Source organism: Bos indicus x Bos taurus, chromosome 15 (assembly GCF_003369695.1).
Source record: "Bos indicus x Bos taurus breed Angus x Brahman F1 hybrid chromosome 15, Bos_hybrid_MaternalHap_v2.0, whole genome shotgun sequence".
In the NCBI taxonomy this organism is placed as follows: Eukaryota; Metazoa; Chordata; class Mammalia; order Artiodactyla; family Bovidae; genus Bos; species Bos indicus x Bos taurus.
In genome coordinates this window covers 56,644,462-56,664,003 of record NC_040090.1, presented here as the reverse complement: position 1 = coordinate 56,664,003, position 19,542 = coordinate 56,644,462, and the positions used below count along the sequence as shown (strand labels likewise).

Sequence of the window (19,542 nt, the reverse complement as noted above, 5' to 3'; positions counted from 1 at the left end):
TGGTACAGCCACTATGAAAACAGTATGGAGGTTCCTCAAGAATAAAAAGTAAAACTACCAGCAATCCAACTTCCGAGTATATATCCAAAGAAAACAAAATCATTATTTCAAAGAGATTGTCTTGCAATGTTCACTCAATACCCAAAGTATTAAAATTACCTAAGTGTCCATCAACAGATGAATGATTTAATAAAATCTGGTGTATGTATACCACAGAATATTATCGGGCCTTAGAAAAGAAGAAAATATCTGTCATTTGCAACAAATGGATGAACCTGGGAGGCCATTATGCCAAGTGCCATTATGCCATTTGCCAAAGCCAAACACCACATTATCGCACAGGATCACTTATGTGTAAAATCTTTAAAAAGGAAGAAAGAGCCAAAGTCATAGAAACAGCAAGTAGAAAAGTGGCTGCCAGAGGCTGAGGAGTGAGGAAAATAGGGAGAGGTTGGTAAAAGGGTGCAATCTTTCAGTTATAAAATGAATAAGGTCTGAGGATCTAATGTAAAAAATGGTGACTACAGCTGATACTATGGTATTGTATAACTGAAATTTGTTGAGAGTAGAACTTAAATATTCCCACCTATTAGGAAGAAAAGATAACTATGTCAGATGATAGATATGGTAATTAACTCAACTGGAGTAAATCCTTTCACAATATATACATTTCAAAACATCATATTGTATACTTTGTCAATTATACTTCAATAAAACTGAAGGGAACCTAATTAATATCACAAGTCTTTAGTTTTGAAAATATGATTACTCTAAAATTAAAATTATATAGGTGGCTTTCATTTCATTGGACAGCACTGCTCTAGATAATGCCAATAAGCCATCAGTTAAAGCAGATATTCTACGAAAATGACTTCTGAAATACTTGACCCAATACTGAGACTTGCCAGTCACCCATCTCGAAGAAACTTGGCAGGCTACAAGGAACTCAATGCTCCAACACCACCCTGGGCAGAATCTTAAATAAGGTCTCAAAAGCTGCATTCCAAGAACCCAATTTAATTCCATTAAAAGATGTTTACTGAATAACTGCCTGGCTTAAGGCAACACACTTGCACAGCTCACCAGCAGCTACTGATACTCCCAACTGGGATTCTGTGAGAGAAGGGAAGTCCCACACTCAGCTGCACAGCAGTTCTCAAAGTTTTTGGTCTCAGGATTCCTTCTTTTAAATATTACTGAGAACCTTCAAAGAAGGGTTGTTCATATGTGTAGTATCTATTAATATTTACTTAGAAATTGGGTTAAAATTAAAATCAGAAATTAGAACAGAAAATTTTAAGACAGAAGAATACCCAAACACACATTTCACCAGCCGTCAGGGTAATCAGATCATCAAACATCATGCAGTCTTTCGAAATCTCCACTATGTAACTGTAAGAGAATGACAGTGAAAAATAAAAATAATGTTTGAATATTTATAAAACAGTTTTGACCTTGGGGACTCACTAAAAGAATTTGGGGACTCACTGAAAGAATTTTGGAAACTCTGGGGTCCTTGGATCAAATACTGAGAACAATAAGGCATTGTATGTAATGAATTAACTTCTCTCCTATAAACCTAGAATGGTACCACCTTTGGGAAAACTGAGAAAATCGTCAATTTTTTTTTTTTCCTGTTGGACTTAATTCTTTCCATAAGGCCTAATTCATTCCCAGTTGAAATGGCTCTAGAAAAGGAATTTATTAAATGTCTTTACAATCAGCCTTGATAAAAAGCTTTTTTTCTTTTAAACTTACTAGAAAATAGAACTGTCATCAGGAAAACAGGTTTAAAGAAACCCCAAACCACCACAGACTACAGAAATCAGACTAAAAGGTTAAACCCACAAGGGGTTCCCTTGTGGCTCAGCTAGTAAAAATCGGCCTGCAATGTGGGAGACCTGGGTTCAGTCCCTGGGTTGGGAAGATTGCCTGGTGAAGGGAAAGGCTACCCATGCCAGTATTCTGGCCTGGAGAATTCCTGGACTGTATAGCCCATGGGGTCTCAAAGAGTCGGACACGACTGAGCAACTTTCACTTCTCTTTATAGTCTAAAGGGCCAGGATTAAAGATGTACCACGTGGCCACATTGAGGATATAGGCTGTTCATATTCTTGGGGAGACCCTCACCTTTACACTGGAACCAATCAAGGATTTTGTATTTTAGTTTATAAGAAAGAAATCAAGTACTAAGGGGCAAAGCAAAGATACGCATTTGAAAAGAACTCGTTACTCTATCCATTTCACACATCATCACAACTGTTTTAGAGAAAATATGCAGCTGTCAAGCCTAAGAATGGTTGAGCCATCAGGATTCCAGCCAACTCCAGATAGGAGGGCTCGACAGGACCACTGAAGATAAGATTTTAGTCAGTTCTCAATGAACCGCAAAGGAAATACAGTTGACCCTCGAACAATGTGGCTTTGAACTGCTCAGGACCACTTATACATGAATTTTTTTTCAACAGTAAAAACTACAGTTCTAAACAATAAACTGTGGGAAATTCTAAAAGAGATGGGAATACCAGACCACCTGACCTGCCTCTTGAGAAACCTATATGGAGGTCAGGAAGCAACAGTTAGAACTGGACATGGAACAACAGACTGGTTCCAAATAGGAAAAGGAGTACGTCAAGGCTGTATATTGTCACCCTGCTTATTTAACTTATATACAGAGTACATCATGAGAAACGCTGGGCTGGAAGAAGCACAAGCTGGAATCAAGATTGCCCGGAGAAATATCAATAACCTCAGATATGCAGATGACACCACCGTTATGGCAGAAAGTGAAGAGGAACTAAAAAGCCTCTTGATAAAAGTGAAAGAGGAGAGTGAAAAAGTTGGCTTAAAGCTCAACATTCAGAAAACGAAGATCATGGCATCCGTTCCCATCACTTCATGGGAAATAGATGGGGAAACAGTGGAAACAGAGGCAGACTTTATTTTTCTGGGTTCCAAAATCACTGCAGATGGTGACTGCAGCCATGAAATTAAAAGACACTTACTCCTTGGAAGGAAAGTTATGATCAACCTAGACCAACCAACCATATTCAAAAGCAGAGACATTACTTTGTCAACAAAGGTCCGTCTAGTCAAGGCTATGGTTTTTCCTGTGGTCATGTATGGATGTGAGAGTTGGACTGTGAAGAAAGCTGAGTGCTGAAGAATTGATGCTTTTGAACTGTGGTGTTGGAGAAGACTCTTGAGAGTCCCTTGGACTGCAAGGAGATCCAACCGGTCCATCCTACAGGAGATCAGTCCTGGGTGTTCATTGGAAGGACTGATGCTGAAGCTGAAATACTCTTCACCTGATGTGAAGAGCTGACTCACTGGAAAAGACCCTGATGCTGGGAAGGATTGGGGGCAGGAGGAGAAGGGGACAACAGAGGATGAGATGGCTGCATGGCATCACCAACTCGACAGACATGAGTTTGGGTGAACTCCGGGAGTTGGTAATGGACAGGTAGGCCTGGCGTGCTGTGATTCATGGGGTTGCAAAGAGTCAGACACGACTGAGCAACTGAACTAAACTGAACTGAACAGTTCTAAATGTTCCATGGTTGGTTGACTCCTAAGATGTAGAGGAAACAGGGATGCAGAAAGCCAACTGTTAGTTACATGTGGATTAACCCCCACAATGTTCAAGAGTTGATTAAAGTTTTAATAAAAGAAACAAAAAAGAGTCAATTATAGTTTAAAATATCTAGCAGGTCTTTTAGGTGATTTTTTATTTTTCTATACTTCTTTGTTTGGGCTATACTAAATAGTGAAAATAAAACAGTTCATCGATGCAGAATGTCCGGGAGATACAGAAGTGACAGCTTACCTGAAGAGACAAAACATCCCTGAAGTAAGAAAATGAAACATGCATCCTTCTTGGAAACATTTCTAAGTTAGAACTGCGTGCTTGTATGCTCAGTCATGTCTAACCCTTTGGGACCGTAGCCCACCAGGCTCCTCTATCTATGGAATTTTCCAGACAAGTATACTGGAGTGGTTTGCATTTCCTACTCCAAGAGATCTTCCTGACCCAGAGATAGAACCTGCATCTCCCGCACTGCAGATTCTTTACCACCGTGCCACCTGGGAAAGCCCAAAACATGGTGTGTTGGCATAAAAATAATTAATAAGTGGAAATTTTCTGGTGATAACTTGGAATTCAAGGCATAGAAGAAAAAATTTTAAGGCAAAAAGAAAATAATTTCTCCGTTTCAATGACTCCCATCTGGTTAATATTTACCCTCTCAGAAAAAAGAAGTCCTAGGAGTGTCTCTAACACAATGGGCAACCTTCTCAGACTAACTGACATTATTATTACTGTTATTTAAACATTTAACATCGTGCCAAAAACACTTTGTATGTTTTTGTTGTTTGTCGCTCACTCGCCATGTCCAACTCTTCGCAACCCCATGGACTGCAGCACGCCAGGCTTCCCTGTCCTTCACTACCTCCCGGAGTTTGCCCAAGTTCATGTCCATTGAATCAGTAATGCCATCTAACCATCTCATCCTCTGTTACCCTCTTCTCCTTCTGCCTTCAATCGTTCCCAGCATCAGAGTCTTTTCCAATGAATCAGTTCTTTGGATCAGGTGGCCAAAGTATTAGAGCTTCAGCTTCAGCATTAATCCTTCCAATGAGTATTCAGGGCTGATTTCCTTTAAGATTGACTAGTTTGATCTCCCTGGACTATCTCCAGAGTCCTCTCCAGCACCACAGTTCAAAAGCATCAATTCTTTGGCACTCTAGAACAATAAACCAACTTCTGGGCTATAGGTTTACCACTTAAGCGAATGGAATATAAAGATTTTTAAAAATATTTATTTGTTTACTTGGCTGCGTCAGGTCTTATTTCCCCGTGGCATGTGAGAGCTTAGTTGCACAACCAGGGCACCACTTGCACTGGAAGTGTGGAGTGTTGACCACTGAAATGCCAGGAAAGTCCCTAGGAGGGGGATTTAGAATGAGACTGATGATTTAATTCTAAAGTAGCTATTTTTTAAAATGCCCTGAAGGCTTATTTAAAGGAAGGGCAGAAAAGAGGGAGAGGCCCAAAGAAGACTGGAGGGCAAACTGGAACTTTGAGAAGAGGGAAGGGGCTGGGCAGTAAGAGCTAAATGGTTGAACAAAGAAGTTCTAATAGTTTAGTGGCTACCAAAAAAGAAGACTGCAGAAAACGGCACAGTGAAACAATAGTAACTGTCACAGAAAAGTTTTGAAATAAAAGAAAAATAGGGAGCAGCAGTTAGCCCAAAGAGAAATTTAAAGTTATGGTGAGAAGTTAAGCTACGAAAGACAAAATTTTCATCCCGGAGAAGAAGGATGGGACATGTGGGTAAAGAACTTGGCAATGGCCTGGACTATGAGGTTAGAAGGAAGCAGAAAGCTGAATGGATTTCAAGATGAATTTTCTTAATGGAGTACATGCTACTCTTTCCTGGAGTGCCAGCTCATAGGTAAAAATAACACAGACTCACAGAAGGACTGCGCTCTTCCCAAGAATGGCATTTGTCAAGGAGTCTGTGTACTGTTAGGCACATTCAGATGTAGCACCTAGAACACGCAAATCTTTTTAAAGCACTGGCTGGAAAGAGAGCTAAACTCAACTGGCAGAGCATAACTTTTTAAACTTCCCCAGCGGAGATTTATTAGGTTGAATATCTTGCTAACCTTACAATGAACAGCAGTGTTGTTTCCAGCGCACAAAGTTAGCAACAGTTCATATTTTAAATTGTTTCAAATTATATTAATATGCCCCCAAGGCCTAACAACATAGCCTGCAGTAGCAGGAGGTTGAGTGAACCAAGGGAACACAACAACAGTTGAAAACCACTCTAAATCCTTCATCTCTTTACATGTCCCAATTATTTGGCAAAGAAGACTAAAGGAAAATAGGAAGCAATCTCCATTATCAGGGGGCATTTTACCCTATTTCTGAAACTCTTACCTGTCACATATCCTTAGTGTCGGTACTGTGAACTATCTGTCAAAATGTAGATCTTCGAAAAGCCAGGCATTTCTAGTCTGAATGGTTCTAACTCTGGGCTGTCTGTCTTCCCTGCTGCAGCCCAGAGTTGAAGGGCCAGCTCCCTTGTGCCCATCAGGAATACTGCACCCAGTATCTTCTGAGGGGCTTTCCTAATGCCAGCTGCAAACCATCAGTGCTGGCAGGAAATGCCCTCCTGGGATTCCACCAAAATGGGAATGTTTTGTGTGATGGCTTCTGGCATATATGCTGACTTCAATGAGTTCCTTATATTAAGTAGTCATCACATTTTCAAATCAAACAGATTTTATTTCCATAATGAAGGTTTGTGTTTCATGTGCTGAACAGTGAAGTTCTGGTAACTTAAATCTCTCCCTCTGGATAGTCTAATGGGAACATTGGTAAATTGTCAAATTTCTGATATTTATTTTAAAGGCAGGAGGAGTAATGTCGATGACAATGCCATAAAAAATTGAAAAAGGGTTTCAGCAGAATATAACTCATTATTATACAGGTTATAATTACTATTTGATATATCACATACATGTTAACATCACTGTGCGTGTGTGCGTGCCAAGTAGCTTCAGTCATGTCTGACTCTGTGCGACCCTATTAACTGCAGCCCGCCAGGCTTTTCTGTCCGTGGGATTCTCTAGGAGTGGGTTGCCATGCCCTCCTCGAGGGGAATCTGCACCCACATTAAATGTAAAAACACAACTACACGAAGCATGTTACCATTTAACACGACTGCTCATCCTTTCCCTTAGCAAGAGCATTCATCCTCAATTCTGACTTTCTAAAACAGTCCTAAATTGACATTACAGTATAAGTCTGGAATTCTGAAAAGCTGCTACAAGTAACGGCAAGGATTTTACTATTAAATAAGTTATCATAATTGTGTATTGACTAAAATACTGAGAAGTTAATAACAGTGAGGATTTTTAAAATCATTAAAAGTATCTACAGTTTAAGCAAAAACCAACCTATTTATCACACTGTCTACAAGGCCCTCTTTTGATCTTATGACAACACTGTGTTTAAGCAAATGGAGATGTCTCCTAATTCACTGCCAAAGAGACCCAAAAGAATCTCCAGACACCAGAAATAGTTTCATTTAAGATAGACATATTTGCATAAATACCTTTTTAGAAAAATAACAGACCATGGAAAACTCCATCCAAAAAATCACAAAGAATAAGATCTATGAGATGAGAAAAATGAAGGGAAAATAGAGGGGAGAGGGAATAAAATGTTAACTGATAATAACTTCACTCTAAAAATAATTATCCCTTCCTATTTAAAAGTCTGTTTGAGATCTCTGGGTCACAGATTTCTTTAGACAGCACACTGGCATTCTCTGAAACAAAGTCAAAGAAAGCTCTAATAAGTCAAATTTACTTATCCGAGTAGAAGATAGCACAAAATAAAGAGTTCTATGTAACAAAGACATAAAAACTAACATACAGAAGCAGAATCTTTTCCTCTCTGAACAAAATCTCATAGAAATTCTAATACGGGAAGACAAGGAGTGGGAGAAACGCCTACTCTGGTTAACTCAGGGTAAAAGGTTCAGAGACAGACAAAACTCGTCAGAACCCTAGGGCTCTGGAGAAATATTTAGAAATTTCTGGGACAGCAAAAAGAGCAATGGACTGAGAACTGGGATCTAGAGCTCAATTCCCAACTCCATCTCTAAGAAACGTTTGGGACTTTGGGCAACTTACTTTACCTTTACAGTCCTCAAGGTCCTCACTGACTAAATGAAAGGTGTAACTGTAAGTGACTTGCAAACAGAGTTATCAAGACAAGGTCTCACCATGCCAATTTCTAATTAGATCTCTGAGAGACTTTGGTATTGCTTCTTTAAAATTTTCATTTTACTGTTTTTAATTTCAAAGTTCATTCACATAAAATAAATCAGAATCACTACACAGTTCTCAATCTTGAACACTCAAGTCATCTAGTTTTATAGTGCTAATACAGTGTAGGACCATATGATAAGCAGGAAGATGCATTTACCACATGGGAGATAACCTCAGTGAGTAAACTCGTATTACCTTTCTCACTTAAATAGCAATTTAATACATTAAATCACAGCACCACTGCCCAACTAGAAAAGTCTTGGCATTTTTGTTGCTAATATTTTCACTATTGGTAAACTCAATATCTCCTACCATTAATACCAGTAACACTGATAATCAGTAATACAATTTTCATTCCACTTATACAACAAATAATGGTAGACTAGATGAAAGGGAATGTGTCACAATTAAGTCAAATTAATTAAACCATAAATTATAGCCAAATTAGGAAGATCCAAATATAGAAACCAAAAATCCAAGTCTAAGAATCTTATCCAAATTTGAATGTTCAAAGGTCACAAAAATAGAAGCACACCAAACAAAGATTGAAAGAAAACCAGTGTTGTTAGAACAAAGTAAAGAAGGGAGACCAGACAGGAAGGCCTCATAGACCATGGAAAAGACATTGATTTGGAGAACTTTACCCTGAAAGTTACAATTAAAAAGTTTTAAGCAGTGGATAATGTAACACCTGAATGTCCCAGAGACATCTTTAACACATAAAAAAATCTAATTTCATTATCCCTCTTTCTCATTTCCTGATTTCCATAAATGGCACTATCCTTTTTCCAGTTAGGGAATGACAAAGAGGTTACATTATATCACATTCCCACCAGTAAAGCAAGAGAAGGTTCTAATTTGTCCACTTCCTCACCAAGACTTATTATTGTCCATCTTTTTAAATTAAAGCCATCCTAATGGATATGAAGTGATATTTCATTGTGGTTTTAATTCTCATTTTCCTAATGACCAGTAATACTGAGCATCTTTTTAGTGTGTTTTTTGGCTAGTTGTACACCTTTGTTCATTATTTATGTAGCAATTATTAATTATCCATAGTAACTACTAACAAACCAAACCAAAAAGAGTTCTGCTTTAGATTTAGGGGGCACTTTTTTATTATTTACAAAAAACATCAATGGATAAAGCAAATATTAAAAACTGAGATGATAATAAGCTACCAACTTAGCAAAACAACAACAGGAAATAGAACTAAGAACTAGAGTAACAGCTACTGGGCAACCCCAACAACTACTAAAGGGGATGACTAGTCCAAATTTTTGTTCCAGTTGATTCATTCATTAACTTAAGTACATATGTGAGATCCTAGCTACTACTTTTAAAAAGGAATAAAAGGACTGAGGTGTTCACAAAATCAAATATATAAGATAAGACAAATTAAAAACAAATCATACATTCTTTCCTCCTTAGTTCTCAAAGCTATAGCACCCTTAGGAAATGACCAAACATTTCCAGATCAACAGATACACAAAGAATTCACTGGTGTCAATTCCCCTAGTCTACAACCAACACTCATGGGGAAACTTCTAATGTATAAGACAGGCACAAACTGTGTTAGATTTTTCAAAGGATGGATATAGGAAGTTCTGGCCCTCACCTCCCCAAATCTCTGCTTTTTTAACGAAAAAAGGATAAAGAAAAGTGAGGGTTTCTTTGTCCTCTGGTTCCTCCAAAGTAGGTCAGGTCTGTGCATAATTATTGGCTTTCGCATTCCTTTAGAACAGGAAGAGAAGTCAACGAACGCATGGAGATTTTTAAAACTACAGACTCAGGCTTGATGTAGAGGCAAAAGAGTCCCTCTGTTGCTCACCAAAAAAATAAAGAACAGTCACTTGCTTTTAAAAAATAACATGCCAATTTTAAGACAAGTAGGATAAGAGGCCCAATTTCTCATTCTAAGGCTACAACCAACTGAAACTGAACTTGTGGATAAATCCTCCTGGTTTCATCTTCTTCTAGTTATGTTCCCTACTGGGCAAGATTAACATGAAGAAACTTTGAAAAATAAATTCAAAGTGTATTTACTGGGGGATTTTATATGCAAGAACACCTACCAAAGATCAATAAAGAACTAGCACTTGCATTACCAAATATTTCTTAGAAAAATAATCATTCTCGGGTTCTTTTTAACAATATACTCATAAAAATTCTTATTGTGAAATATGTCACACACAAACCACATTTCCTTGTGTGCTCTTCTATTATAGGCCTTATCCCAAGGTAATGACCATCATACAATTTTATTATTCTTCTGCTTTTCTTTACAATTTTACTTTGTATGTATCATGAAACAACATGTTAGATTTGCCTGCCTTTAAATTTTATATGAAGAGCATCATCTTATCATTTTTAACTACCTTCTCTGATCCTTATAATGTATTTACAATATTCCTCTGTGAAGATGCATGCAGTGATACCTAATTAACATTATGCTAAATAGTCATCCTTTGACAAATATACCATGTTTATTTACTACTTTACAGTTGCTGGATGTTTGGGCTGCTTATGTTTTTAGCTATTATGAACGGTACTTTAAATACTCATACTTAAATGCGAAAGTTCACTAGGGTATATATAGATTTAGGAACCATTAAGTAAAGCCTAACTGTTTTCCAAAATGGTCACACCCAACAACAGTGGGACTGTTCCCACTGCTCCATATCATCACCAATAATTCTTATTTCTCATTTTTCCTAGTCTGGTAGGGGGTGGGGAACAAAGAGTTCCTCTTTGTTTTAATTTGCATTTCCTTGATTATTGAAAATGTTGAGGATCTTTTCATATGTTCACAGATCATTTATTTCTGCTTCTGTGAAATAAATTTGTTCATGACTTTCCTAATTCCTTTTTTTGAAAATATTTGAAAAGTTCTTTAATACTTCTCTCAAGTTGTGGCTTATTTTTGCACTCTTTATGGTGTCTTTTTTTCAGTAAAATTTTTATTGAACTATGTAACAGGTATACAGAAACGTCTCCACATTACAAGTATAACCCACGCACGAAAAAGCAACTTGGCCCTTTTGGCTCTCTGAGCAGCACCAAAGCTGTCAGCAAGAAGAAGCGCCTTACAAAAGCTGGCAAAACGGGAGTCAAGAAGAAAGTGGTTGATCCATTGGCTAAGAAAGATTGGTATGATGTAAAAGCAGTATGTTCAATATAATATAAACTAGGAAAACACTAGTTACAAGGAACTCAAAGAACAAAAATCCCATCTGATGGCCTCAAAGGTAGTGTTTTTGAAGTGAGCCTTACTGATCTGCAGAAGGACGAAGCTAACATTTAGCAAAGTCAAGCTGATTACTGAGGATTTTCAAGGCAAAAACTGCCTAATTTCCATAAAATGGATCTTACCTAACAAAAATGTAATGCCATTACATTGCAAAATGTCATGCCATGGTCAAAATGGCAGACCATGACTGAAGCTGGTGTTGATGTCAGGACTACAGATGGTTACTTGCTTCATCTGTTCTGTGCTGGTTTTACTTAAAAACACAAGAATTTGATTCAGAAGACCTCTCACACTCAGCATCAACAGGTCCACCAAATTTGGAAGATGATGGAAATCATGACCGGAGAGGTACAGAAAAATGTCCTTAAGGCTTCTCACAAGGCTGGTAAGCTCGCGTTGGCTGACAGCTTAGGCCTCAGTCCATCTCCACATGGGTCCCTCCATGGACGGCATGGGCTTCTTCATAGCATGGTGAGGGGTTGCAAGAATATGCATCCCAAGAGAGCAAGGAAAAAATGTGTGGCATTTCTAGGACTTACCCTCAGAATTCACACAGCCACACAGTATCACTTCCGTTGTATGTTTTGTTGACTGACTTTGGTCAAAGCAGTCGGAAAGGCCTGGCTAGGTTTAGGTTTAGTGGAATGAGACAGACACTACTTCTTTTTTTTTTTTTTTTAACTTTTAGACACTACTTCTTGACGGCAGACTATAAAGGTTCTAGAAGGGCACACTGGTCAGGAAGTGTTGTGGCAGCCATCTTTGGAAAGTATAAACCTGCTATACCTGCCTAACTCACAGTGGTTGTTTTCTTGTGCAAGCTCACACTCTTACAACTTTATCCATTAAAATGTTTTTGAGGTCTACAGAGATTTAAATTTGATTCTCCCAAGGCAAATATTATATAATTAACGCATGCATATGGAATACAGAAAGATGGTGCTGATAAATCTATTTGCAAGGCAGCAACAGAGATGCAGACAGAAAACAGACTTGTGGACACAGCGGGGAAAGAAGAGGGTGGGGCAAATTGAGAGAATAGCATGGAAACAAACACATTACCATATGTAAAATAGAGAGCAAGTGGGAAAAAACTTCTTGATTTTCCCAGACACAGAGACTCACAGCCAAAGGGGAGTGCTATCAACATGGTTACCAGTTGAGAGATTTTCAGGCCTCACAGACAGTACGAATTCCTGGTTGCAAATCCATGTGAGTGCAAGCTCCCGTTCAGGCGGTTTTTGGGGATACTATTCCCGCTTCTCCATTCAGATCCAAGACATTAACAAGCAAGTCTCTGTATGCAGGTCATTTTCTCTCCTACTTATCTACTGAGAAGTCACCTTTCTGGGGTGACCTTTACACAGTGCTGTCTCCAGTATGACCTCCCATTCTGCCTGGGCACTATTTTTTCCTCTTGTCCCTCCCTTTTGGTCTAATTTTCTAAGAAACCTTCGGCACAAACATCTCCGCCAGTCCTCACTCTACATTGTGAAATCATGCTTTCCAGTCCTCTCAGGGATTTCCATTGTTTTTCTCACATGAGCTCCAATATTTTACATATATTTTTCCTTTAAAATGGTCACTTCAAAATGTTCTGGCCAGAAGGCAATTCTCTGCACATCTAATCTACCATGTAACTGTCAAAGAAATCACTCATTGTTCATTTTAAGCTATTTCACTTATTAAAAAATGATAAATAATGTCAGGAATGCATTTCTATTTTTAAAAGACAGCTATGTAAAAATATTGTATTTACTTGGATGGAAATGCTTTGGGAAATGTCCTTAATGAATACACTTCCCATAAAGCAAATCAGAGGGGAACTCACACTTATTAGAAGTGGTAACTTATGTCCCAGATTCTTCATATCTTTTAAATTCTTACTGAGGTTTATGTCCCTGTACATTGTTTTTTATTTTTTCACCACTCTGCAACATGTAGGATCTTAGTTCTCTGACCAGGGACTGAACCCTCTGCATTGGAAGCATGGAATCTTAACCACTGGACCACCATGGAATTTCCCCCGGCCCCGCCCCACACCATACATATTTTAAACATGGTTTAGAACTGTACTACAACCCAAGGTAAATGAAACTGTACTTATTTCAAGGAAAAAACAAACTATTTCTAGAGCCAATGTCCTAAGGTTAAAAAAAAAAAAATGAGGTTCTCTTTGGCAAAATAAATTAACCGAATTTAATATTCACATACATTTTTTGAAACATATTCTTAAAACTAAAAGAAGCAGCTGTTCATGAAACAAAGGAGATGTAAGCCACTGGAATAAAGCCTTAGCATGTTAGATCTCCCTACCATGCTGAAAGCAATGGCTACAAATTACCATATTCCTCCCAAAGATGACAGCCAAACGCTTATATCCCTGAGGAGAAATAGCCATTACAACCCTTAGTCGGCATTGGCAGGAGGCTTAACAGCTAATCGCTGAACAGACCATTTATTGTTCTTCATCTTGTGCAATATGACCTTTCCAGCTCAGCCTGCTAAACATCACAGTGGTCCACAGGAGAAAATCCACATGGAAGCAAATTCCGAAATGCGATTTACCCTATAGGCAGCATGCTTCTCCAAATTCTCCGTCCCACTTTGCTCTACTCCCCTCTGGGTCATAACAGAACTTGGCAAATGTTAGAATTTGCTATGTATAAACTCTGGAGCCCAGATTAGAAAATTCAGCAAAGTATGCATTTGGCACCAGCAAAAATGGGTTGCTTTGTGCACCGCTTCAGATTTGCTAACTTAGGATAGCTACAGTTTCAAAAATGTGTCTACAACTGTTGAAATAAAAAAGAATCACTTAAGAGGCACGTGTCACACACATCCCAACACAGGCTTGCAAGTCTTCTGAGATCATCCTATCCACACCAACAAAATACCAAGGCCGTTACACAATCTGTGGTTTCTTCTCATAGTTGAAGAAATTAATAGCTTTGAATGAAAAACTCAGATAGCTTTACTCTGAGATATTCTCTCAGCCTTGGAGCTCTGTGTATAGAATCCCACATTACCAGTTACCAGACTCCCCAGTAGAGGTCTACAAAAGGTTCTTTTCATTCACTAGCAATCTTTCTTCACAGCAAAACTTCAAAAATGTCTTTTGGAAGAGTTTTCCATTTACAAAAAGAGTCTCCCAACAAACCCCTATTGTATAGTACTTTGTGCTTACCAAGTTGACAAAATCCATCTACACTATATTTTGTCTCATAGTTCATAGTTCTCTTCATTATATTAAAACTAAAGTTAGCATTCTAATAAGGTGGAGAGTACGCAGGATATACTAAGCATATAACATACCAAGTTTAAAAGGGTTAAACTTGGAAGAGATAATTGCTCAGCCTGAATTATAAGTAATCTGACATACTGATCTGGAGAGCAAAACTATATTCTAAAGTTTTAGGCAATGTAAATCTAATCCATAACACAGTAATGAATTTTCCCATCTGAGTATTAAGGGCATTCATATAAAAGAATTACAGTCTAGAAATTAATTAACTGATCATATTAGAAGAGTTAATAAGAGCCTGCTTGTCCATCTGCACATGAAAATGCTAGTCGGTAGACATTTGGTTAGAACCTAATCTGTTTTGATTTGTTTCACCATCAAATTATTTGGGCCTCTATTTGTTCACCTTCATCTTTGGACGTTCCTTCACACATGTCACATAAAAACAAACAAGTAAACTTGCACATGTGATTTTAAGGGGCTATCTTTTTAAGAAATGTTGCATTTATTTAGAGCAATAATGTACATGCATAGAGACACTGTTGTTCAAAAAAATAATATTTTTTAATCCAATTCCTTAATGCAAAAAAATCAGTGCCACTAATACCTGTTCAGTGAATAGTGTAACTGCAAATAAAAAGGTCTTCATTTACCGCTACATAGCCTGGGTTGGGAAGATCCCCTGGAGAGGATACGGCAATCCACTCCAGTATTCTTGCCTGAGAAAGCCCATGAACAGAGGAGCCCGGCAGGCTACAATCCTTGGGGTCACAAAAGAATCAGACACGACTGAGCGACTGAGCAACTGAACAGCAGCAACAACAACAAGAAACCGAAGGACTTCCTAGCATTAACCTCAATCCAGTATTTCAGACACAGGGATTAGGAAGGAAACTGTCAACCAGGTCTGGGTGTCTACAGGGCCATGGCAGCTCACTTCACTGAGTGACGCAATCCACCATTCTGGTGGGTAAAAACAAGCATTGACCTATTTATTATATTTTGGATATACGGTGTTTCTTTTTTTTGCTTCCTCCTTTTTCCAGAGAACAAATTTTTAGTTACACTCTAAACTTCTGGCTTTTGAGGAGACATTCTCAATGTTATTAACGATGTGGAAAGAAGAAAAGAGCCTGGTTTTGAGGCAGGAGACTGCAACTGGAATCTCAACTCTACCACTTATTTCTTATCTGTAGAACAACCACTTGAATAAAGTTGCTATTAAGGTTAAAAAGTAAATCACACAGAACAGTAACTGGTATAGAAGAGATCACTGATATGGTTGAGGTAACTATTACTGTTGTTTTAGTAACAACACCATTACTATTATTCTACTTATCCCTGATTGAGTCCTTACCCTGTATTCCAGCAATTCCAACCTTCCATCACTTTCTTTAAGTCCTCTAGCCAAACTCAAATTCCTAACTTTCAGCAAATGACTCACTTTTGTGCTTGACAGAGAAACAGACACTAAGAATTCCTTCAATCTCTTTTATATCCCTAGACATTCTCATGCACCCAAACTTGCCTTTTCTTTTTCAGTCTAGATGAAGCAAGTCTTTCCTCTAACCTCAGGCGAGTAATAAGTGCCAATAACTGCCAATCACTATCATCCTCTCTTCCTCAATAAAAGGAATAGGAATTTCCAAACTCTACATTACAGAAATTAGTTGATGCTCCAATTTTAGGGTGAGCAACTACCAACACTCACGTGATTATGGAGAATGGCTATTGGTTTTACAGGAATCGATTACTCTCTTCTTCATCCTCAAAGTCCCTTTAGCTGACATAACGGAGATCAAGCTCTCATAAAATAACTACTGGTTCAAACTCACAGAAACAGGAAGTAGAATGGTGGTTGCCAGAGGCTGAGGGGAAGGGGAAACAGGGAATTTTTTAATGGGTAAAGAGTTTCGATTTTACAAGACAAAAAAGTTTTGGAGTCTGTTTGCACAACGATATGAATATACTCAACAGTACTTAACTGTATACTGAAAAACAGGTAAAATGATGTTTTATGTTATGTGGTAATTTTACCACCACAAATTATATATATACATTGGAGAAGGAAATGGCAATCCACTCCAGTATTCTTGCCTGAAGGATTCCAAGGACAAAAGAGCCTGGCAAACTACAGAGCATGGGGTCACAAAGAGTCGGACACAAATGAGCAACTAATGCTACACTACTATATATACACATACAGACTGGTTCCAGCTCAGGGCCACCCGACCAGGACCTCTGACAACCACTGCCTTGAATTCATTTTCTGGACCCCTGTTCAAATTAGGGTGAAAGTTCATTTAGCCATTTCAGTTTGTTCAAGCAAATTCCTGGCCAACATCTAGACAGAAACTTATATAACCTGTGTTTTTATGAAACATTAAAAAGATGGCATGTACGGATGCATGAGTTGGATCATCAAGACAACAGCACCTAAGAATTAATGCTTTATGAACTGTGGTGCTGGAGAAGACTCTTGAGGGTCCCTTGGACAGCAAAGAGATCAAATCAGTTAATCCTAAAGGAAATCAACTCTGAATACTCATTCAATACTGAAGGACTGATGCTAAAGCTGAAGCTCCAAAACTCTGGCCACCTGATGCGAAGAGCTGACTGACCCTGATGCTGGGAAAGACTGAAGGCAAAACGAGAAAAGGGTGGCAGAGGATGAGATGGTTATAGCATCACTGACTCAATGGACATGAATTTGAGCAAATTTTGGGCAACAGTGAAGGACAGGAAAGCCTGGAGTGCTGCAGTCCACGGGGTCACAAAGAGTCAGACAGGACTTAGCGACTGACTGAACAACAACAAAAAAGATGCCATGTTGTTGAGGTATATTTGGGGTGGGGGGTCAGGATTGGATTCACAGAGATAACAAGTACAACATCTGCATCCATCCACCCAGCAGAAATAAGTATTAAAATAATTCTCCAAGAACACTACTCATACTCCCAGTGGAATGATCCAACGTCGACGTATAGGATGCTTGGGACAGAGGTATGGAAGAGAATAAACCTGTGGTAGAAAGCTCTCTGAGCATACCCTGCTTCAGTGAAACTCATCAAATATGACTCATGTTGTAGGAAAAAACCTGACTTGAGATGCAAATATTTATAAAAACTATGGCTTAAAAGACCATCTATTTTTAGGAGGGAAAATATGCAGTAAATCTAATAGCAACAAACTCAAATACAGGGTGAAAAGATAATAGTAAACCATTCAACCAGGATGAGAACCTGTACTTCTGAGGGCTATTTTTAAAATGTAAAGTATTTGCTCTTTACCTCAAGATGTTCAAGAACCACTATATAGAGAACAGAGAGTGTTAAACACATGCAAACACATACGAACAGAGCTAAGTTTGGCTGTAGTCACAGAACCTACCTGTAGTTTCGGTGGTACATCTCCCACTCACCTCATGAAGTAAGGGACATTCTCTCAACACAGAGCTATGCAATGGTAACACTAGAAAGGTCTTTGGAGATACATTATTCTAACACACACCCCTTGTTTCACAGATGCAGAAACTGAAGCACTGAAAAGATAAGTGAAACCTAAGTACAAAAGAAACTATGAGATCCCAGCATTCAGTAACTTTCTAATATATCAACATCAATTTATAAAAAGATATGATGGTGATACTCTTTAAAAGAACACATTCACAATAGCCACAAACCACCATAAGCCCTGGGGAAAAAATTACAAAACTGTGTGATAATTTTATGGAGAAAACTACAAACGTTAGTAAAGGTCCTAAAAGAAGATACACATTATGTCCTTAGGCCTCAGTGCCTAATTTTGAAAAGACCTCCCTTCTCCCCCTCGCCCCTAAATAAGCCACACTGCAGTCTCCCTTCCAAATACAGTAAACAAAAGAATATTCTTCTACGTTGTGGTGATAATGCCAAGGGCGCACAGGGGAAAAAACATGAGGATAAGCCAGGAAAATAAGTGATCTTACCCAAGCAGTTTAAACTTTAAATGCAAGTTTCTAGTTTATAACGCCTAGACAGCAGCACCCCTCCTTCCACACACATTATTTCTGCAAGTTCAAAGGTCCCTCAGATGATCTGTGTAGTCATGCAATTCTCTATATTTGCTTTTAAAATCAGTAAAGGTTTTTAAAATGGGAAAGTGAACTTTGGAAACAATGAGGGCAGGCCAGTAACTATTTAACATTGTAACTTCACAGCTCACCACATACTTAAAAGTCTGCACAGACCTGCACTTGAGCTTTCCGCCAGGGTGCTTCTTGAAAACACCAGCAATACAAACTCTCCTTCTAAGCCCCTGAAGATCAAGACTAACAAGATCAGCACTGCCCCCCACCCCCACCCCCACCCCCAGAGCCAGGATCAAAAAGATACAGATTATAAAATCCTAATAAAAGTTACATACTAAAAGAAAGGCAACTCAAGTTATTTTCCTTTAGTAGTCTAAAGATAAAGAAGGGACTGAGTAAATTAAAATGAAAATTCAACCTGACCCTGTGGAATTAACTTTAGATTACTGTGGGTTTTCAACGAAAAATTCCATGTACAGATTTTGACATATAAAGAAAGAAGAGGCAGGACCATTAACAACTAAATCTTTAACCTAAGCAAGATAGTATCTGACAGTTTAACTCAAAAAGGTAACTAAACACACACAAAGGGCTTAAGGTTTAAACCTTACTGCAAACTGGGAAGTAAGCAATTGAAACTTCTAATAACTTCCAAGTTTCTTTAATATTTTATTACATCAGATTCAAAGATGCTGAAATTTAAATTTCAGTTTGAAGACGGGGCAAAGGTTTTTTTCACCCCTCACTCAGAAAAACAGAAAAAAATGGAAACAGTAGACATTCTCTGAGAAGGCAGTTAAGTCTACATTTTAATGGTGCAGTCATGTAAAGAAAAGTCTGTGGCTGGATGCTTGGCAAGCAAGACAACACAGTGTTTACTATTAACAATTCCGATCACTATAGGACTCTGGACCAGCCAAGGAACAACACATCGGCACGGACTCTACGAGTCAGAGGGGAGCTTTCCTGAGTAAAAAACTACTACAGAGGCCAAGTGTCTAGACTTGAGAAGGTGGAAACCTGCCAAAATCAGAGAGCTTCCCCGGATCAAAGAATGAACATTTTCCCCTCTTTGAGAGAGAACTGGAGAAAATGCTATGAATGAGACCCAACAGTCAGAAAGCTAACCAAAGT

At 38.4% G+C, this 19,542-nt stretch overlaps 1 protein-coding gene across 4 annotated transcripts in view; it reads right to left on the bottom strand.

Annotated features, from left to right (window-relative positions):
- The window catches only part of SIK3 (SIK family kinase 3), a 266,041-nt gene that overhangs the window by 124,168 nt on the left and 122,331 nt on the right, over positions 1 to 19,542 (bottom strand). The window lies entirely within an intron of this gene.